We start from the raw sequence: 17,361 nt of genomic DNA on the forward strand, positions 1-17,361 counted from the left end.
CTACCTTCTACTCCTCCTACTGCTCCCATCACCCCCTTCTTCCTCTTTCTCCTCCTCCTCCACCTTCTTACCTCCTCCCGTTCTCATTTTCTCTCCTGCTCTCTCCGCTTCTGCTCTATTCACCCCTCTCGTTCCTCTGCCGTGGCGGTGTTCGATCGAAATTCAATTTCCACCGAGCCACCCCTCTCACCTACCACCCCCTGTTTCTCTTCATCCGCCACCCCCCTCCGTTCCCTTCTTCTTTCGTGCTTTCCTCCTCTCTCCATTCGGGAAACCCTGAGGACTCGGGAAAGGAAGCCACCGGCTGCATTCCTTGCGATAAATTACGCGGCTCAATTATTCACGGGAATCTCCTGCGCCTCTGTTTAAGACGTGGATGTTCTTTTCTCGCATCCCCGACCTCGTGCGATCTTCACCGTGAGAGAACAATGTGCGAAGTCGTACTTCGTGCTAAATATTGGAAACATGTTACACCGAGAAAATGTTCGAATGGCGATTCTAGTTTTTCTTCGTCCTGATAACTCAGAGAAGTCACAACGTTGCGAGCGATTTTCGGATTATTCCTATTTCTTTTGACATTTCGTTGTTTTTTCCTCTTATTTCAACGCAAGCTGGCGGCACGTAAATTAACGTTGATGCGTTTCTTGACGTACGGTCAAAATGCAATAAAAAATATGATTTCCAAAATATTCCTGCAGTAGATCATGCATATCATCGCTCAGTATCTATCGCGAGCAATTAACATAAATTGGAAGTTACGTATAGATGAATATTAACTTCAAATAATTCTCCTCTTATTTGGAAAATAAGATACGAGAGATGTACAAAAATTAAGCTATGATTCTCTATAGAAATAGGTTTATTTTCTGGTTAATTAATATTTATATCGATCGGTATAATAATCTGAAATAAACCTTATTTGTATTGATGAATATATCAACGGGATTAACTATTTCATAATAAAACGCTTAAAAATCTAAAGTTAATCTCAGTGATTATTGTCCAATCGAAACGAACTTAATCCTTTAATATTTATTATTTAACGGAAAATGATTCGTTCCTTGAATAAAACATATAGCATTAATGAAACTTTCTATGGTACTCATTTGTATGGCCGATTGCTGCACATTGAGATGAAGCCATGGAGAACCGACCCGCCATCAAAGCAACCCCACCCACCGTTGGATCGTACCTATTTAAATAGCTTTTTTTCTGAGGGGAGTTCGAATGAACCCCACCCTCTCGGCTTCCTCCATTTCGGAGCAATGCACTAGTTACTACGAATTCCGAGACCCTTCTTAAGGCTGAATTATGCATTTAATCGAAGTACCGCCATTTTCTTTGCACGATGCCCGTTAAATGAAAATCTGTAGGTTGATATACCTGTAACAAATAACGAAATATAGTTACATTTTAATTTAATAGGAATAAAAATTCTACGTGCCAATTAATTTTCCTTGTTTTGAGATGTTAATAAATTCTATAAAAAGATGATACAGATTCATAGCGCTGAAATCTTTCGCAAAGATTTATTGCAGCATACTGTAATTACGAAATGTAACTAAATTATGGAAACGAAAAGAGTAACAAGGCATGTAACATTTTCGATAAAAGCATAATGTATCTGAAAGTTCATTCAATTCATTTCACTAGTATATTCAGCACTTGTAACTTTTACGTTAATGGTTCTTCGTACAGCCACAAATAATGTAAAATGATCGATAATAGCAGTCCTAGAAACGCCAAATGTTACACGTTAGATTTGCTAATATCCAAAGTCTACCGTGCTTCACTTTGAGAATCTATCGCGAAAAGTAATTTATAAAAATATCCATAAAACCACTAGTTTCTTAATATCGTTTCCATTCAGAATTTATTCACGTAACTTCGGAAGATCTCGTAATCCACGTTCGTATATAGCGTAATCCAAGCGTCCAACTAAAATCTACTAAATTACTAAATTGAAAATGTGTACAAACCTGAAGTAACGAAAGAGAAAAGATTAATTGACATGTAATATAAATTACGGTAGACAGAAGATCCATCAACAACGTGTGACAGTCCGTGAAAACGCAAAAAAGTGGGAAAGGGGAAGAAGTTAGAAGGAAATGCAGAGACACTAAATTTTATGCGTCATCCAGGGCGATCTATAACGAAACATGTGGAAGCAGGACACAGAGGTGTGCGCGGCTCAAAGAGGCATCAAGAAACACAGGAAGACGGCAACGGGGGTAGAAGGGAGACGGGCCTTTGCACACAAAAGCAATAACGGGCTGATATTCTACGCGGGATTCGAGCTCGGTCGTCTCGGCCATCCGCCTCGCCATCAGACCTTTTCGCGAGACCGAGTCTTTACCGGGGGCATACGAGGGTGGCCGCAGAACAAATACATTAATTTCACTCCCCACCCTCTGTTCGTCCCTCCGCGCCCCACATAAGCGCAAGCTCTCCCGCATACTCTCGCACAGTTCTCGTTCCTGGTCTCTTCTGCGAATCGTATCTACGTATACGCATACGAAAGATTCGACTATGTGCGTATGTATGTGTACGCGTGGTGATAACACACGCTCTCGTGTACGCATACAGACGCAGACAGGGAGGTCGAGCTACCACCTCCATCAACGGGTACACACACAGACAAGCGCATACGTGCACATGTGCCAACGCGCGTCCTCCGGCATATAAGTAAACGGGGTGCAGAGTGTATGAGGTGGGAGGGGGGACGGGTAGAGGGTGGTGTGTGGTTTCCATGGAAACGCCCAGTCCCTCTCTTATAATTATATGGGGAAAAATGGCTCGCGGACTTTTACCCCGCGTTACACCCCCGCCCCATTCGCTCCACTCTTTCCCCGCTCGTTCTGTCTCTCTTTCTCGCCCCTTTTCCACCCTCGTCTCTTTCGCGCGCCATCTCCGTACTTTCTTTCGCCTCTGCCTTTTCTTCCGCCTCTCGTTCGTCTCCTTGCTCTCTCCTCTGTTCCATTTTACTCTTTTTCTTTTTTTTTTTTTGCTCTCCGTATCCTTCATCCGGTCTCACCTCCGTCGTCTCATCGTACCGCGGCACCTACTTTCCCCGCTTCGGGAATATTATGCTTGCACCTCGTCGGGGTGACTGTGTAACCGTCCTTAACTCGCTTTAGGGCTGACTGCACGACGTCTCTTGGATTTCGCGTTACTTCTCCGGAAACGTTACGCGGGCCGAAGCACGGTTCGTTTCGATATTCCACAGCGAGACCGATCCTTCCTGGAGAATTTACGCGGAAAATCAGAGCGACGTGTTGTAAGTAATCGATCGATGTGGTTATTGTTAAAGGAAGAACTGACGGATAAACGAGTCTAAGAAAGATTTGACGCAAGGTTGGTACTGTCGATCTATAGCTTTTCTAGAAATTTTACAGGGTTAATTAGGTTTACGAGATAATATTACGAATCAAATGATAACCAGATCGAAAGATTTGCGGCATTAAGCAGACAGCGCCAATATTTGAATTATATTTATTGCAGTAGTGTTTTAGATATTCTTTGTACTACACTTCTTTTTCGTAATTAATTGTTTCTACACTATCGATCAAAGATTGGAAATTTGCATCGAAAATATAAATTACTCGGGTAAAATACGAGGAAGAAATTGATTGGGGTTAGTTAAAATACTTTCTTCTATTTCGAAACTCGAGGAAACGCTAATCCTTTTATCAAGTCGGTTCATTCATCGATGTTCGAGGTTGAGGTGACATTTTCTTACTAACACGACTAAATCCGATTAACTTTTAGCGTTAAAGTCAATATAGAAGGCATTACTACAAATCGAAAAGGAAATTAAGAGGAGAGGACACTTGAGCGGTCGCCAAAGAAAGAAAATTGAAGGAAGAAAAGGCGGAAAGGCAAGAGAGGGTAAAAACTAGGAGGGAGGAAGATCCTCTCGCAGATAGCTAATGTCTTTGGTCAGCATTTAGTGGCATAGTGTATCGAGCAAAGAATTGGCATCGCCGATACAGCTAGAAAATTCTCATTTCGAGCTGACTTCTCAGATAACAACCGCATCTGCGTCATTACTTTTCCAAGCACATTAAGGTTTCTTTTTACGTTTCTGACCAAAATCTTCGCTCATTTAAGACGTGATTTAAAAACTTGTTTTAAATTCTGTGAATCGATGCAATTATAAATGGAAAATAATTAAAAAGAATTTTGCATATTCGCTCGTTTTCTTCCTTATTCCAATATTTATTTAATTATACCTGTTCTCTATTCACATGGCCATTTATTTGTAATTGGCCGGACATAATTAATCTTCTCAAAGATCAACAGGAGAACTATATATTTGGCTAGTTTATATAGGAATGACTTGCGAATTTCTGATTAATCCGTACAAAAACATAACTCTAATAATATCTATCAAAAATTATTGTTCCCCCAATAATAATCGATCCACCTACAAAATTAATCAGAAACGAATCTTATCAGTTACAAATGATCTTTTATTGAACTACGATAAACCCATCGTTGGTTTTGAATTTATTAGACATCAGTTCTCATCAATCGAATATGATCATTTCCTCCGCAATAATCGATCCACCAAATTAACAAACGTAATCAGAAAGAAAATCATTTCATTAACATCAACGTTAAATTTCCACATCGTCAGAAATAAATTAAAAGAAATATCAATCGTCCATGATAAGAGGATCCAAGACATAAAACGAAACACACTCTGAATGGAGCTCGTCCATCGGTGGCTAATGCCGTACGTTGAACGTTTAACGACGAAACGCAACGATAGGTTGAGTAGGAACACCAGGCAAACTCTCGTTGCTTCCCGAGATAACGGGCATCGTCCGAGAGATAGAAGATTGCTTGTGTATATTCCGCGTGTGTTGGCCACACGTGTGTCCACTCGGGGATGGTGTCTTCGGGAACGAAGCAAGAGGGTGAAGCAAAGAAAAAGAGAGAGGGAGCATATTGCTCCGGAGTAATCCTACTTGATCGCGGTTTTCGGTTTCTCCTGCGCGCGCGCGCGTGCACTCGTAGCCAAACACCCGTGTCTCCAGCGTGTACACGTATAGAATCGCAGCTCCAGTTCGATGTGTTCATCTTATAGACGGGACTAATACTCGTGCGTGAGAGCCCGGAGGATTACTGCCTTTAGGAGCCGCCCTGGCCCGTCCCTCCGCCCCTGCGCGCTGCCTCGCGAACGATGAACGAAGGACGAGGAGTCTTTAAATACCCTCGGGATGCGAGCGTCCAGGACGCCGAGAACGTGTCTTGACGACAAAAAATATAATTTCGTCCGAACAGCCCTTGCCTCTGACCTCGCCGTCATCCTCTTCACCCCTTTGCTCTGGCTCGCTGGATCGAGGATTAGACCAGTTCGACTAAAGCTCGATCCTCGTGTACATGTAGCTATTGTAGACTCACAGAAACTTCAAACACGATAAGGGAGATTTCTCTGTTTTATCAATTATTCTTGTAGAAGCCGTTACGTACGTTATAAATGGTCGTAAAATTGGTTCAGATGTATTGACCGTTTTAAGGAGCTGATTTCATTTGGAGGAGGGTCTATGACGAATCGAAGTAAAGATGTATTATATATTATAAACATACATGAATATAATCCGTGTCATTGTAATCAACCATAATTAATAATCATAATTTTCTTACTTAAAAGTAGTTGTCGTGATTTCGTTATCGACGACCCTAACAGTCGTTTAAAATCCCAATATCTTAGAAAATGTATATATATACTATTTACTAGTATTAGCTATACCTTTGCCTTGATCTAACGAGTAATTATAATTAAAGACACATAACAACGAGTCAATTACAACTAAAAAAATAATATAATTGTATAAAACGTTTCATACGTGTCTTCTATATGTTTTATACCGTTTCCGCGTATAACGAATCGAGTTTAAATTCGATGATGGCGTATTTAGGATCGATCTTCGGCTTTTAAGTGCTCGTCCGTGCCTGTTCATCGAGAATCCTCTGTTCCGGTAGGCCATGCGAATGATTAGTCGATTTAATGAAATAATCCCCTTTGATCGACCTCCTTCTCTGACCTTCCCACCCCCCTTTGGCCTTCCTTCGGGATGCCCTGGCATCCTCAAAGGGAAACACTTGAACCAGAACGTTTTAATTGCGAGGCCCGCAGCGATCTCATTGTTTCCGCTTGGCCTGTGAGTGCTGCACCGCGATAGAGGATAGGGAAATACGAGGAAAATACTTCTTAAAAACTTAGCGAAGAATCAAGAGGGCCGATAGCTCCTTTGATTGCACAAGGGTAGTAAGGTGTACATATATATCCGTCCTTGTACTTCTCCCCTTAGTTGGTCTACTTTTTAATCATTTAACTTTCTCTCGTTCGAGAGACTCCCGTTTCCCTCCTCACCACGAGGTTCATTTTTAATCGATAAATTTAATGTAGGTCGTTTGACATTTTTGGCCGATGGAAATTCTCCTCATAAATATGTAAATTAAGAAACCGTAAATTTGGAAATAAGGCTGGTTAGTGGGGAAGTTACGCAGTATAGATTAACATCATTGGCAAGCGTGAAGCACTTTATCATCGTTGAAAAGATGTTACTGTTACTGTATAATGTTACGAAATTAACACTTTTAAGAAACTAAACACAATTTTGTAAACGTTCCAACGAGGGATAATCGAGGCAAGAGACATTTAACGTTATTGTTCCAAGAGGCCATTATTTTATGAAGGCTACGAACGTAGCTAAAATTATATAGTAGTGGTCTCCCAACCACCAAAGAGGAAGAACAAGGAAAATGTAAATGCAATGTAAAGCTAACGTAAAAGCTGATCGAAGGATGAAACGAAAGAGGCAAAACAATATTCTGTAGAAGCTTGACGTGTAACAATGGATCCGTTTAAAAGTAGAAGATCGAAGATTGTTAAGAAAATACGGGTATCATTGTAACAAAAAACAAATGAAAAATTACAATATCACTGCCATATTGAATAACCAGAGCAAAATACTTCATACTTAAATTACGGATATAAAAAGAAAGAAAGTCGATATTCCTTCGATCGTACATCGTCCAATAAAGTACGATTGCTCTAAAAATTTCAACGGATGACGATGGCACATTAAAAAATACGCACGAGGTACATGGAAAAAGAGAATACGTGAATAGGAGAAATATTAATAATTATGTTAATGTGGTGATGCAGGGTTCAAGCGAAAGACGTCGAAGGGAAGGGGTGGCCCTCGACGTCAGAATATCTCCTTAGTTCCCTCCGATGGGGCTGGCTTCACGGGGGTGTGTGGGGGTGGGGATGGACCTTCGCGTATTTTTATCAATATCTCGCGAGTTGCGCCTGCGCACCATCCAGCATCCCTTCCGACGAACCCTCGAGGTCCACACGTAGAAACAGTTGGAGAAAGGGAGAAAGCCAAATGCGACTGCCAGAAGAGAGGAGAAAGATGAAAAGAGGAAAAAGGGAGGAGAAAAAGAGAGAAGAAAAATGTACGATGGTGTGTGCCACGGCAGCGTGCATGCGTGACCGTTCCTAATGAATGTGTGCACCATGAGAACGTCGGTGTGTTGGTTGTGTAGCGTGGAGGCGCCTAAGGACCCCCAGGACAAAATGGAACCCGCTTATACTCCGTTGCTGCTGCAAAGTGCATCCTTTTCCAGAATTCCCTTTCTTTCTTCCCTTCTGTCCCGTTTCTTTTCTTACTAGTTCTCCTCTTCGTCTTCTTTCTCTTGTTTCTCCCTCGTTTCTACTCTCTGTTTCTTCTCTGAAATCCGTCTCAGGGGTCGGATATTCCCTCATGCGGATGCAAAATCAACGGAGCTTCTTGAGATAATTGCTATGGTGAATATATTCGGTCGTGCTCCAACCAGGTCGTTTTCCAAACGGAACAGTGTTCCTTTGGAATTTCTTCGAGTTTTTGTAATTTCAAGCTTCGTAATTAATTTTGAATGAATATCTTGTACGGCGACGAATAGATGTTTACACCATCATGTGAATTTCACTGTGAATTTAAATTACGATTTTTCCTGTCTTCTTCCACTTATCCTTTCGCTTGCCCAGCAGGTATTTCCTCATGCGAATGCAAAGTCGCTGAAGCTTTCCAGGATAATTGCTGCTACGGGACTCGATGCCAAACATGAATATATTTCGACTACTTGAAGAAAGGTTTTTCTCCTAGCCAAGAGGCTACACGTAGTAATCTTTCCTTTTGAATCGTTCCTTAGAATAGATCTTGTTCGTTACCGTTCATGAATATACTTCCACGGTAAGGAAATTGAAATATTTGAGAAATATTTGTAAAAATAATAATTATGTATTTAGCGTGTTACAGGGATTTGCTAAAATTTTCGTAATGAATAAGTAAATTAGATTCATCGAACTTATTGTTAGTATAAAAATCACCAAATGTTCGAAATGAATATTTCACACGATAGACAGTGAAAGGTTCGCGATTTAAAAGTAATTTTCATTAGATGAATATTATTTAAGATCAGTCCCAATTATTTATTCAACGTTTAAAATAATAATATAGAACGTATGCTTTTTTTATCCGTCATTGGTTACCTTGTTTTATTCGCCCCAGACGGGATGGGCTGTTCGACTCCTTAATTATGAATCACTGACGTTATTTACTTTTATTTATCGTGATACAATTCCGCTTGATTTATCTGTTCGAAAGTTACGTCTATTATTCCAGTTTTTGTGGTCCGCTTAAGATCTATTATTTGCCCGTGACAATCTGCTTTCTCTTCTCTTTTTTCGAGCGTTTCAGACTTTTTCCGACCACGAGACATATGTGCTTAGGACTTTCAGTGAAATAATTCACGAGTCCTTCTTCCAAATCAATAGCCCATAAATATTCGCGTAACTGCAACCACGTTGCATTCATGGATTCATCGAATTATGGACACGAGTTACAAATAAATTCCTCTTGTGTACGATTCTACGACAGATTATTTTTAGAGAATTCTAAATATATTCTAGAAAATCCTTTAGTTTAATAAGTCTTGTCATCCCGTTACGAACGACAAACAAGTACTATATCGTAGCTTAATAGTTATCAATCTTCGGCAAAATCTGTCGCTAAGTAATCTTTAAGTAAATTTTCTTTCGCCTTTATCTTTATCGATATCTTGTTTTAATCCCATCAAATTCGACAACCTTATATATCTCTTTAATAATTGAGAAGATAATAAATTTCCATATTTTTAGTCGTCGATTAACACATCTATCTATCTGTCCTGTCAAATAATACGCAAACAGACGAGTTCTTTTCTCTTTTCGCGAAATGACAGAGAATTATTTGAGTATATTTCGTACAAGATCTCGGTTGCTTTCTCCGCGAATCTTCAAGTTCTCTTACATTCTCCGTCAATGACTTTCGATTCTTCTCTTTTCCTTCAATTCGTTTTACGTTCTTTTCTTCGCGACCGAGTCTTTCTTGTCCAGTCATGCGTTTACTCATACGAACGCAAGCCTCCTCTTTCTCCGGAATCATCATTTCTATCAATGGCTTCGCTCGCATTCGTCCCGTCGCCAGTAATGGCCATTCGCATAAGCAAAACTCCTCAACTGCGTGCGTTTCGTTCGAACAAAAACCATCAGCTGCGGCAAGAACCCCACGTTATTAACTCCATTATCCACGCGGAAAAAACTCCGATTCGCCGTACCTGTCCGCGGCAAACCAGCCATAAACACCTCCCCTAATTACCATTAACCCAATGAAATTGTCTTGATTCCCTACAGCACGGGTAGATCCCGTGGAAATTGCGTTTCCTCTCGGATAATATAACGCGGCTATCATCAAGCATGTACTTATACATCGTGCTCTTCCTCGCCTCTGCCCCTTCCATTCCTTCGTTCTCTCTCTCTCTCTGTCTCTGTCTCTGTCTCTATTTTTCAACTAGATCTTCTTCGGCGTTGCCACTCGTCGCTCGCAGAGAGATAGATATTATTTCCAACATCGTGGCATGGCCAGGGATGAGCAGCGAGAAGGAGAGGGTTGCCAAGAGGGTGGCTTGGGTGTTTTGCAGCGCGAAATACCCTCCATTACACCGTGGGCGTCGTATATAAGAGATTATTTTTCTTTTCTCTCGCCTGACGCTACCCACCATCCCCCTCTACTCTTTTCTTCTTCGTGTTTACCTTTCCTTCTTTCTCTTTTCCATCTTTTTCTTCTGGAGGCCACGTCGACGTGCCAGCAAGTCTCTGAGAGCGTATCGAGGGGGATGAGTGTTGCAGGGGGTAACGTCCAGAAAAGCTCCGACTTACTCCGCGCTCCTTCTTCTTCTTCTTCTTCCCCTTTCTACTTTCCTCCTTTCTACACCCGCCCGTGTCTTCTGTATTCTTCGACCTCCTTTCTCTTTTTGAGAAATTACAGAAAATTAGTTCCATGACGAGGTCGCTTCGTTATCCGACTCATCTTGTCGCAAGCGGCTGAGAGAGGGAGAGAGAGAGAGGAGGATGGTGGAAAGGAAGATAGACGTGGGGTGAGAGTATAAACGACAAACGAGTTCACGACTCGTTCGCGAATGTTTTAATCTCGGGGGAACCCGAACCAAGGAAAAAAGCATTTTCTTTTTAATGGAAGACCAGAAAGACAGAAAGTAAGGGAGCAGAGACGGCGAATCTCTCTAACTTTCGACGACCGAATTTTTCGCTTCGTTTCAGCCTTTCTGACGTGTATAGAAATTAGACGTTCCTTGGATATATTTGTTGTAATTAACGTTACTAGAACTGAGAAAGAACGATTTTGGCGGAAATTTTAACTACGTAAGAGAGACAGATTTCGAGGAAAAGATTAATTTACGAGATATGTCGACTATGCGAATTGTCATCAAACGATGATCTTCTTTGAGCGATATTAGAAGTCGTAGAAAACCACAAATTCGTTAAACTTTCTAGATGATATACTAGAAAAGCAAGAAAGTCAGATCCTTATATTATATTCTTGGTATATTAGATCCTTACATCCGTATAAAACTTTTGTAGTTACAATTTTACCTATACTTGCGCGATAGTACTTTTAAACTCGTTTCAAACTTTAGCGTACCCTTCTACATAAATTAATAAGAGTAAAAAAGATATTAAACATACCAACCATTGTACCAGTCTCATTTGTCAAACTACAATCGATGTAACTTTCCACACACTATTCGCACTTATTCCGTTGATCATTTGATGAACACTACCTGTTACCTAGTAACATTTATATTACAAACTGGCAATATCTCTCACGACTAACGCAAGAAGCGTACAGTTTGATACGAACCGAATCGAGAACAAGTTTTCCAAAGGCTCACCGTACCGAAGTGAGCCAGGTGAGTGACTGGCTGACTGAAAAATTTTGCTTTCCTAGCCACGGGGGTACAGATGCTGGTCTATAAAAAACGATCTCCACCCCAGGCACGGGTACCCTTGGAATAAAAAAAAAATGCTCCCCCCTCAGGAAAACCCTTGTATAAAAACCGAAGGGGGTCACTCACCTACCCAACCTGGATAGCGAGGGGACTGAGATGTTCACGAAACTTTTCGAGCTGCATATATCGTCCTGGCATCTACTAAAATAATTTGATAACGCTATAAATTTGATTCTGAACATTTTTTATGGCGAGACAATAATTTGTACGATTTCGTTATAATATAGATTACTATCGCTAGTTTAAGGAAACTTCTTTAATGCGTACATATTGATATTTCGCTTCGAAAGCAAAAGGTCTTGTAAAGCAAAAGTAATTTATTTCATATTTCTTTTTAAGAGGATAGAAGATATCGAAAGATTAGAAGACTGTACAATAATATAATAAATGCCTCGTATTTTTGTTAATAATATTTCCTTTTTTAAACTATTGCTAATACATGTTGTTATTATCATTAATTTCTTCGCGAAAATTTGTATATTATAGAAATAATAACATTTTAAAAGCCTATTGCTACCCCATACACGATGTATACACTGAAAGTAGTTCAGATTTCGATTCTTTCAGAAATCTTTGTCTCTATAAAGTCCAAATTTATAAACAGAGAAAATTTATAAAATTATTTAACATTTTAGAAGCGCGAAACAAGCGTGAATATGAATTTTTTAAGAGCGTAAATAATCATTAATTTAAACAGTAATAAATAATATTTACGTGGCATTAACTCAGAAACGCTTTGTCTTCGAACGCAATGGACACGATAAAAAGTTTTTTTCAATCGTGGAGCCTGCTTCCTGTCCCATTCTACGATCGTGGGGACATAGAAATTTCGGGGGTACTCGGAGAAACGCGTGCCCCAGGTTTTTTTTCATTCTCACGTCGCCACTACCCCCACAGAATTTACGGAGCCCTACGTAGTCCGTCATCAAACACTCGTTATTCCTGTCCATCCGGGATTACGGGATTTCCAGGATATTTTTTCCACGAAAAAGTCTTATATCCAAGTGTATCACGATAGGATTACACGAGCGGCGCACCAGAAAATGACCACCATCCGTATAATCTTCGAAAGAAAAAATTAGCGACCGTGGTAATCGCACTCGAGATCATCCATTTACCTATCGGTCATCGCCATCCCTCGTACTACGAACAAAAGCTGAAAAAGCGGTTACATTCGTTGGTTTCTTCAATTTATCGCCCGTTCGTGGTCTCAACTTTTGTCTATTCCATCTATCGAAGTACGAGATTCTCTTTTTGTTTCAATTCTACGTGAGTAAGAAACGAATAAGGTAGGAGATGAATTTATGCGAAACAGTTTTGTATTATTGAAATAATCGTTATCGCCTTAATTCGTATCACGATAGAAATTTTTATTTCTACTATCTACGTTGTAAAAGGAAAAAATTCCTCTTTCGTCTGTTCCATTAGGGTATGCAGGAGTCACATTTCCACCGTTTGTAAAAGAAGAGACCCTTCGAAAGAAAACGACCGATTCGATGAGGTGTTCGTGAATGGCACGGTTCCTGGTCGTGTACGCGCAGCCGATCAGTTTCGGGAAATTTTTTTGCGAAAATAACGGTGTTCCATCGACAGAGGAAAGAGTATGAAAAAAATGAGAAACATCTGTCGATCCTCGATGTCTATCGAACGGTTCGTCCTATTTCGTTGAATACCAATATTCTTGGCTACATACGAAGGAAGGAGAACAATGATAGAACCATGTTGTTGCTTAAAATATTGTTTAAATTTGTTAAGTTAATCATATTCGTAAATTGTTGGTAACAACGGAAATCTATCAATGATTGGTGTAAATGAAGAGACTAATTCATTTTGTAGGTTCAATTTATTATAAGTAAGAATAAAGGGAATAAAGGAAAATTGTTTAATTATTTTCTACTACTACTACTTTTCTACTATTTCTACTAAGATTAAAATCGTTTTGATCAATAATAATTCAACATCTAACCAGTTAGTATTTACAGTTAACGGTACAGAATAGTTTCGAAATAATTCGTAAATCGTTTCCGTAAAAATACCGATATCAAAATTAGTGCGACTAATTTTAATTACGTACGAAGATTATTCGTTATTGATTGACGCAATCCAACTTCGTGCACTAAAAAATCAAACACGCATACATACTTGAAACATTAGTTACGCGTACAATAAAGCATTTCCATAAACGACTATCACAGCAAGGCGATAATATTCGTATCGTATATCGAGAACGATACTATCTGGTGGAAACGAACAATTTTCATGATCGAAACGAGGCGATCCGGTCGGGGCAGCGTGTGAAAAAAAAGAAGAAAAAACTATTAGTTCCGGTCTGCGAGGGGGAGTACATGGGGTGCTTTTTTATACGCGAGAGTGAAGAGTTTCGAAGGAGAGAGGGAGAAAGTGGACCTCCCTCGTAAGGCTTCACCCTCGAAGGACCTCGCGTTGCCTTCCACGCTCATTTCATAAATTCTAATTTATCGTCCGCAGAAAATTGGATCCGACTAATCCCGACGATCGATGCCCGACTACGTCCACGTATCCAGAACGAACCACGTCGATGCGAATGATGCACGGTTCTATCGAACCACCTGAATGGGAGGAGACGCTCGATTGTTTTCCGTCACGATTAATTTCAAATAGAATTAGAAAGGATTCTAGCGTTCTGCGAATGAAGATTATTCGAAAGGTGAGTCGACTGTTGTGTAATTTCTTTAAAAGTATCTGAGAGATTTATGCGTATATTATACATAGTCATGCTCCAAATGTGCGTGTTCTCTTCTGCAACGCTGTAGCTAATGATCTTTAATATCTATCTAAATATATTATACATAAAGTAAAATAATTAATGTGATACGATAAAAGCAAAGAAATATATGCGATCATGTTTCTGTCTTAGTAAAGGTAAGCGTTATTATTGCCAGAAACATACGCTTGCAAGTTATTAGTAATAACAAAATCAACAAATCTGATATCAGTCGGTTTGATATTGTAGTTACGGTATTAAGATAAAATGTTCCTATTAGAAATCAATAAGTATCGGTAGCTCGTTACGAGTTCTCAGAAACAAAACGTGCCTTATTCGAATCAAATGACACCGTAAGAGAGTTATAAGTCGCTGATCAAATTTTTCAATCTATTAGAAGCTCTAAAGCGGACGAAGAAATTTATCGATTAAACCAACAATAGCTCGTAAGTAGTTAAAGATAACATGTGAATAACGGAGCGAATAGTTTAGGGTAAAATTTCCGAAAAATCCCTCTCGATCCTGTCAGTAGATTTTTTTTTCTTTTTTTTTTTTGTCCATCATCAACAACAAACGCAGACGATATCAGACGCATAAAGCTGCGTCGATTCATTAATTTTTCCCAGTTTACAACCACTGAAACGTGTATCTATAAAATCACAAACGACGTCCGAAGTTAATAAATTACAAAGCTAATAGGTTTAAAACTACCAGCTCGTCAAATATCATAATTCATGACGTCCTAATTGTCTCTTTCGAATTCGAGAAAGCCTTTCGAACTCGTACCAGCGTGACGGTGTTGAAGATATTTAACGCGTGTCCTTCGATTAGTCGCTCTCCCTTTCTTCTAACATCTAGCAACGTTTTTTCTTTCTCTCTTTTTTTTTTTATCATCTCATGCCGACAGACAACCGCGTGTTTTTCTGCGCCGGCCAATTTTCGGGTGTGCAAACACGGTCCATTGTCATCGCGCACGCGCCCTTACCTCGATCTCTTCCTCTCTCTTCTCTCTGAACGGATAACACCGGCAACCCCTTTCTCCCTCTCTCTTTCTCGCTCAAGCCACCCCGTTTCCAGCTCCCTCGATCCTGCTCGCATTCTACGACGGATTTAAATATGCAAAACGACTTTTTTCTTCGCCACCGCGGCTCCTTCCCTTGTTTGGTCCACCGCGCCCACATAATTACCGGGTGGCAGGAAAATAACGCGCAAAAAACGATAGACGAGGAGACAGAGCGAGGTACGAGGTACGAGGCTAAAGGGAAAAAAAACAACGAGCGAAAAAAAGGCGATATCGCAATTAGACTGGTTACAAGGGTGCATAGTATCCCACAGCGTGGCGAAAGGGGTGGTATGCCGCTATTGTAAACTTCGCATTATGCTCGTGCGTCACTATACTCCCGGAGGTTAATGGGTGTAGACACTCGATGCGCTACTTTCTTTTTTTTATTTCGTTTTTTTTTTTTCTTTTTCGTCAGTGAAGGAACGTGACACAGTTTTCGTTAAATATTAGATCATTTTGCAAGTTTTCGTAGTTCGAGGCCGTTCGTTTTAAAGGAACGGAGGAACTTTATATCCTTATCGAAATTGAACATTTTTATTTAAAATAATTTCCATTATGTTCGATTTTTGTCGATGTATTACAAGAACGTTGGTACGTTTACTGCTGATTGAATTTTTGCTATTCATATTCTATGCTAGCAAAGTCTTTGCGCAGCAAGATTTTAACAAATCTTCAAATTTCTTCAATTTTTAATAAAATTTTTAACGTAAGATTTCGCTGATACCTTGTACTTCGTCATATAGTCGTCGTCGAGTAGTTCGTTCTATGATGCACTACATCAGATATGTATGACGTTTTCTGCAAGCTAATAGAAAATAAATATTACCACATAGCGGAGCTCCCCATCGTCAATATTATTCTCAGTTACCAATAAGCTTGGAAGAAAAAATTCAGATGTAAACGAGTTACCTCTAGCCATTAATACGACATTTAAGATTTATATTCATTCGTGCAAAGTGAAAGCCAGGTATGTTAAAGACAGCGTGAGTGATCCATATCCGGCAGAACGAGCCTCGCGAAATCACAAACACGGTCGAACTGGTTGTTTTTATTGGTCCATTAATGCGTGGCCCTTGTCGCGCGATTACTCTCGAGGAAACGCAATTCGTATCGGTAAGACTTTCGAGTGGTCGGCTGGAGGAGCGGACCGTGCAAGGAATTAATGTACAGGGTGTGTCGGACGGATTAGTCTCATTATTATTCCCGAGCAGCCACGGTACCGTGGCGAGGAAAAAAGAAAGAGGAAGAACAAAACCGTCGGAAGATTAACGAGCGACGAACCCTTATGAGCCAGCTCGACGCCTCGAAAATCACAGAGAGACAGAAATGAAAAGCCACGATACGACAGACAGGGACGGACTGACGGAAAACGAAACCGCTGGAAAAAATAAGATGAATCGCGAAAAGGTACTGGATATCGCAATTAAACAGGCCGCCAACCCTACAAATTGGGGGTTGAATTTTTTTTTAGGACCTTCGCCAGGGGTTGCTCGAGCCCTTAAAACATCGTGGACCGATCCTGACAAGGGATGGCGGGGTAAGCACCGACGGGGGGCGAACTCGCGGTACGGAAAAAATCCATAGGGGTCCCTGCCTCCTCTTTCCTTCTCTATCGCGCTGTAGACTTTCGAGCTGAAAAAAAAGAGAAACGATCATCGGTACGGGTAGTGTGAAAGTTGAGGGGTGGTGGGGTTTACAGCTCGACGGGGAAGGAAAATTCTGTAAGGGTGGTACTGATGGCGGTGGTGGTCGCGCTAAAGGCAAAACAACAGCCAAGCGACATTCTTGGACGCCTTCGAAAACATGGCCGTGCTGGCGAGTGCTAGAGAGCCCAGTCAGAAACGATTTCATCGTCCCAAGCTCAAATTCGATATATTTAACGCGATGAAAGGGGAAAAGAGATGTTGCGATTGTTAAAATTTCTCAAACACGATGCGATTCTGTCTGTCTTTTTATTGGATCGTTGGAAGTCGTTTATCGTGTGCAATGATTTGTGCGGATCGATTGATATCGATATGCAATTACCGAATAATGTTTACAACGGTATATGATAAATAGTAAGATCTTGATATTTCTTGCAACTAAATAGTCGAATTATTTATTCGCATTGAAAATGAAGAGTTTCTAAAAGATAGTTCTAAAATATCGG

General features: G+C 40.3%; 1 long non-coding RNA gene across 1 annotated transcript in view; it reads left to right on the forward strand.

Moving 5' to 3' along the window:
- The first annotated feature begins 13,847 nt into the window (after positions 1-13,847).
- The window catches only part of LOC126917480 (uncharacterized), a 108,958-nt gene continuing 105,444 nt past the window's right edge, over positions 13,848-17,361 (forward strand). Inside the window, exon 1 of the long non-coding RNA XR_007710973.1 lies at positions 13,848-14,092. This is a non-coding gene — a long non-coding RNA (uncharacterized LOC126917480). The remainder of the gene's footprint in view (positions 14,093-17,361) is intronic.

The sequence above is a fragment of the Bombus affinis genome, chromosome 6 (genome assembly GCF_024516045.1).
Source record: "Bombus affinis isolate iyBomAffi1 chromosome 6, iyBomAffi1.2, whole genome shotgun sequence".
Lineage (NCBI taxonomy): Eukaryota > Metazoa > Arthropoda > Insecta > Hymenoptera > Apidae > Bombus > Bombus affinis.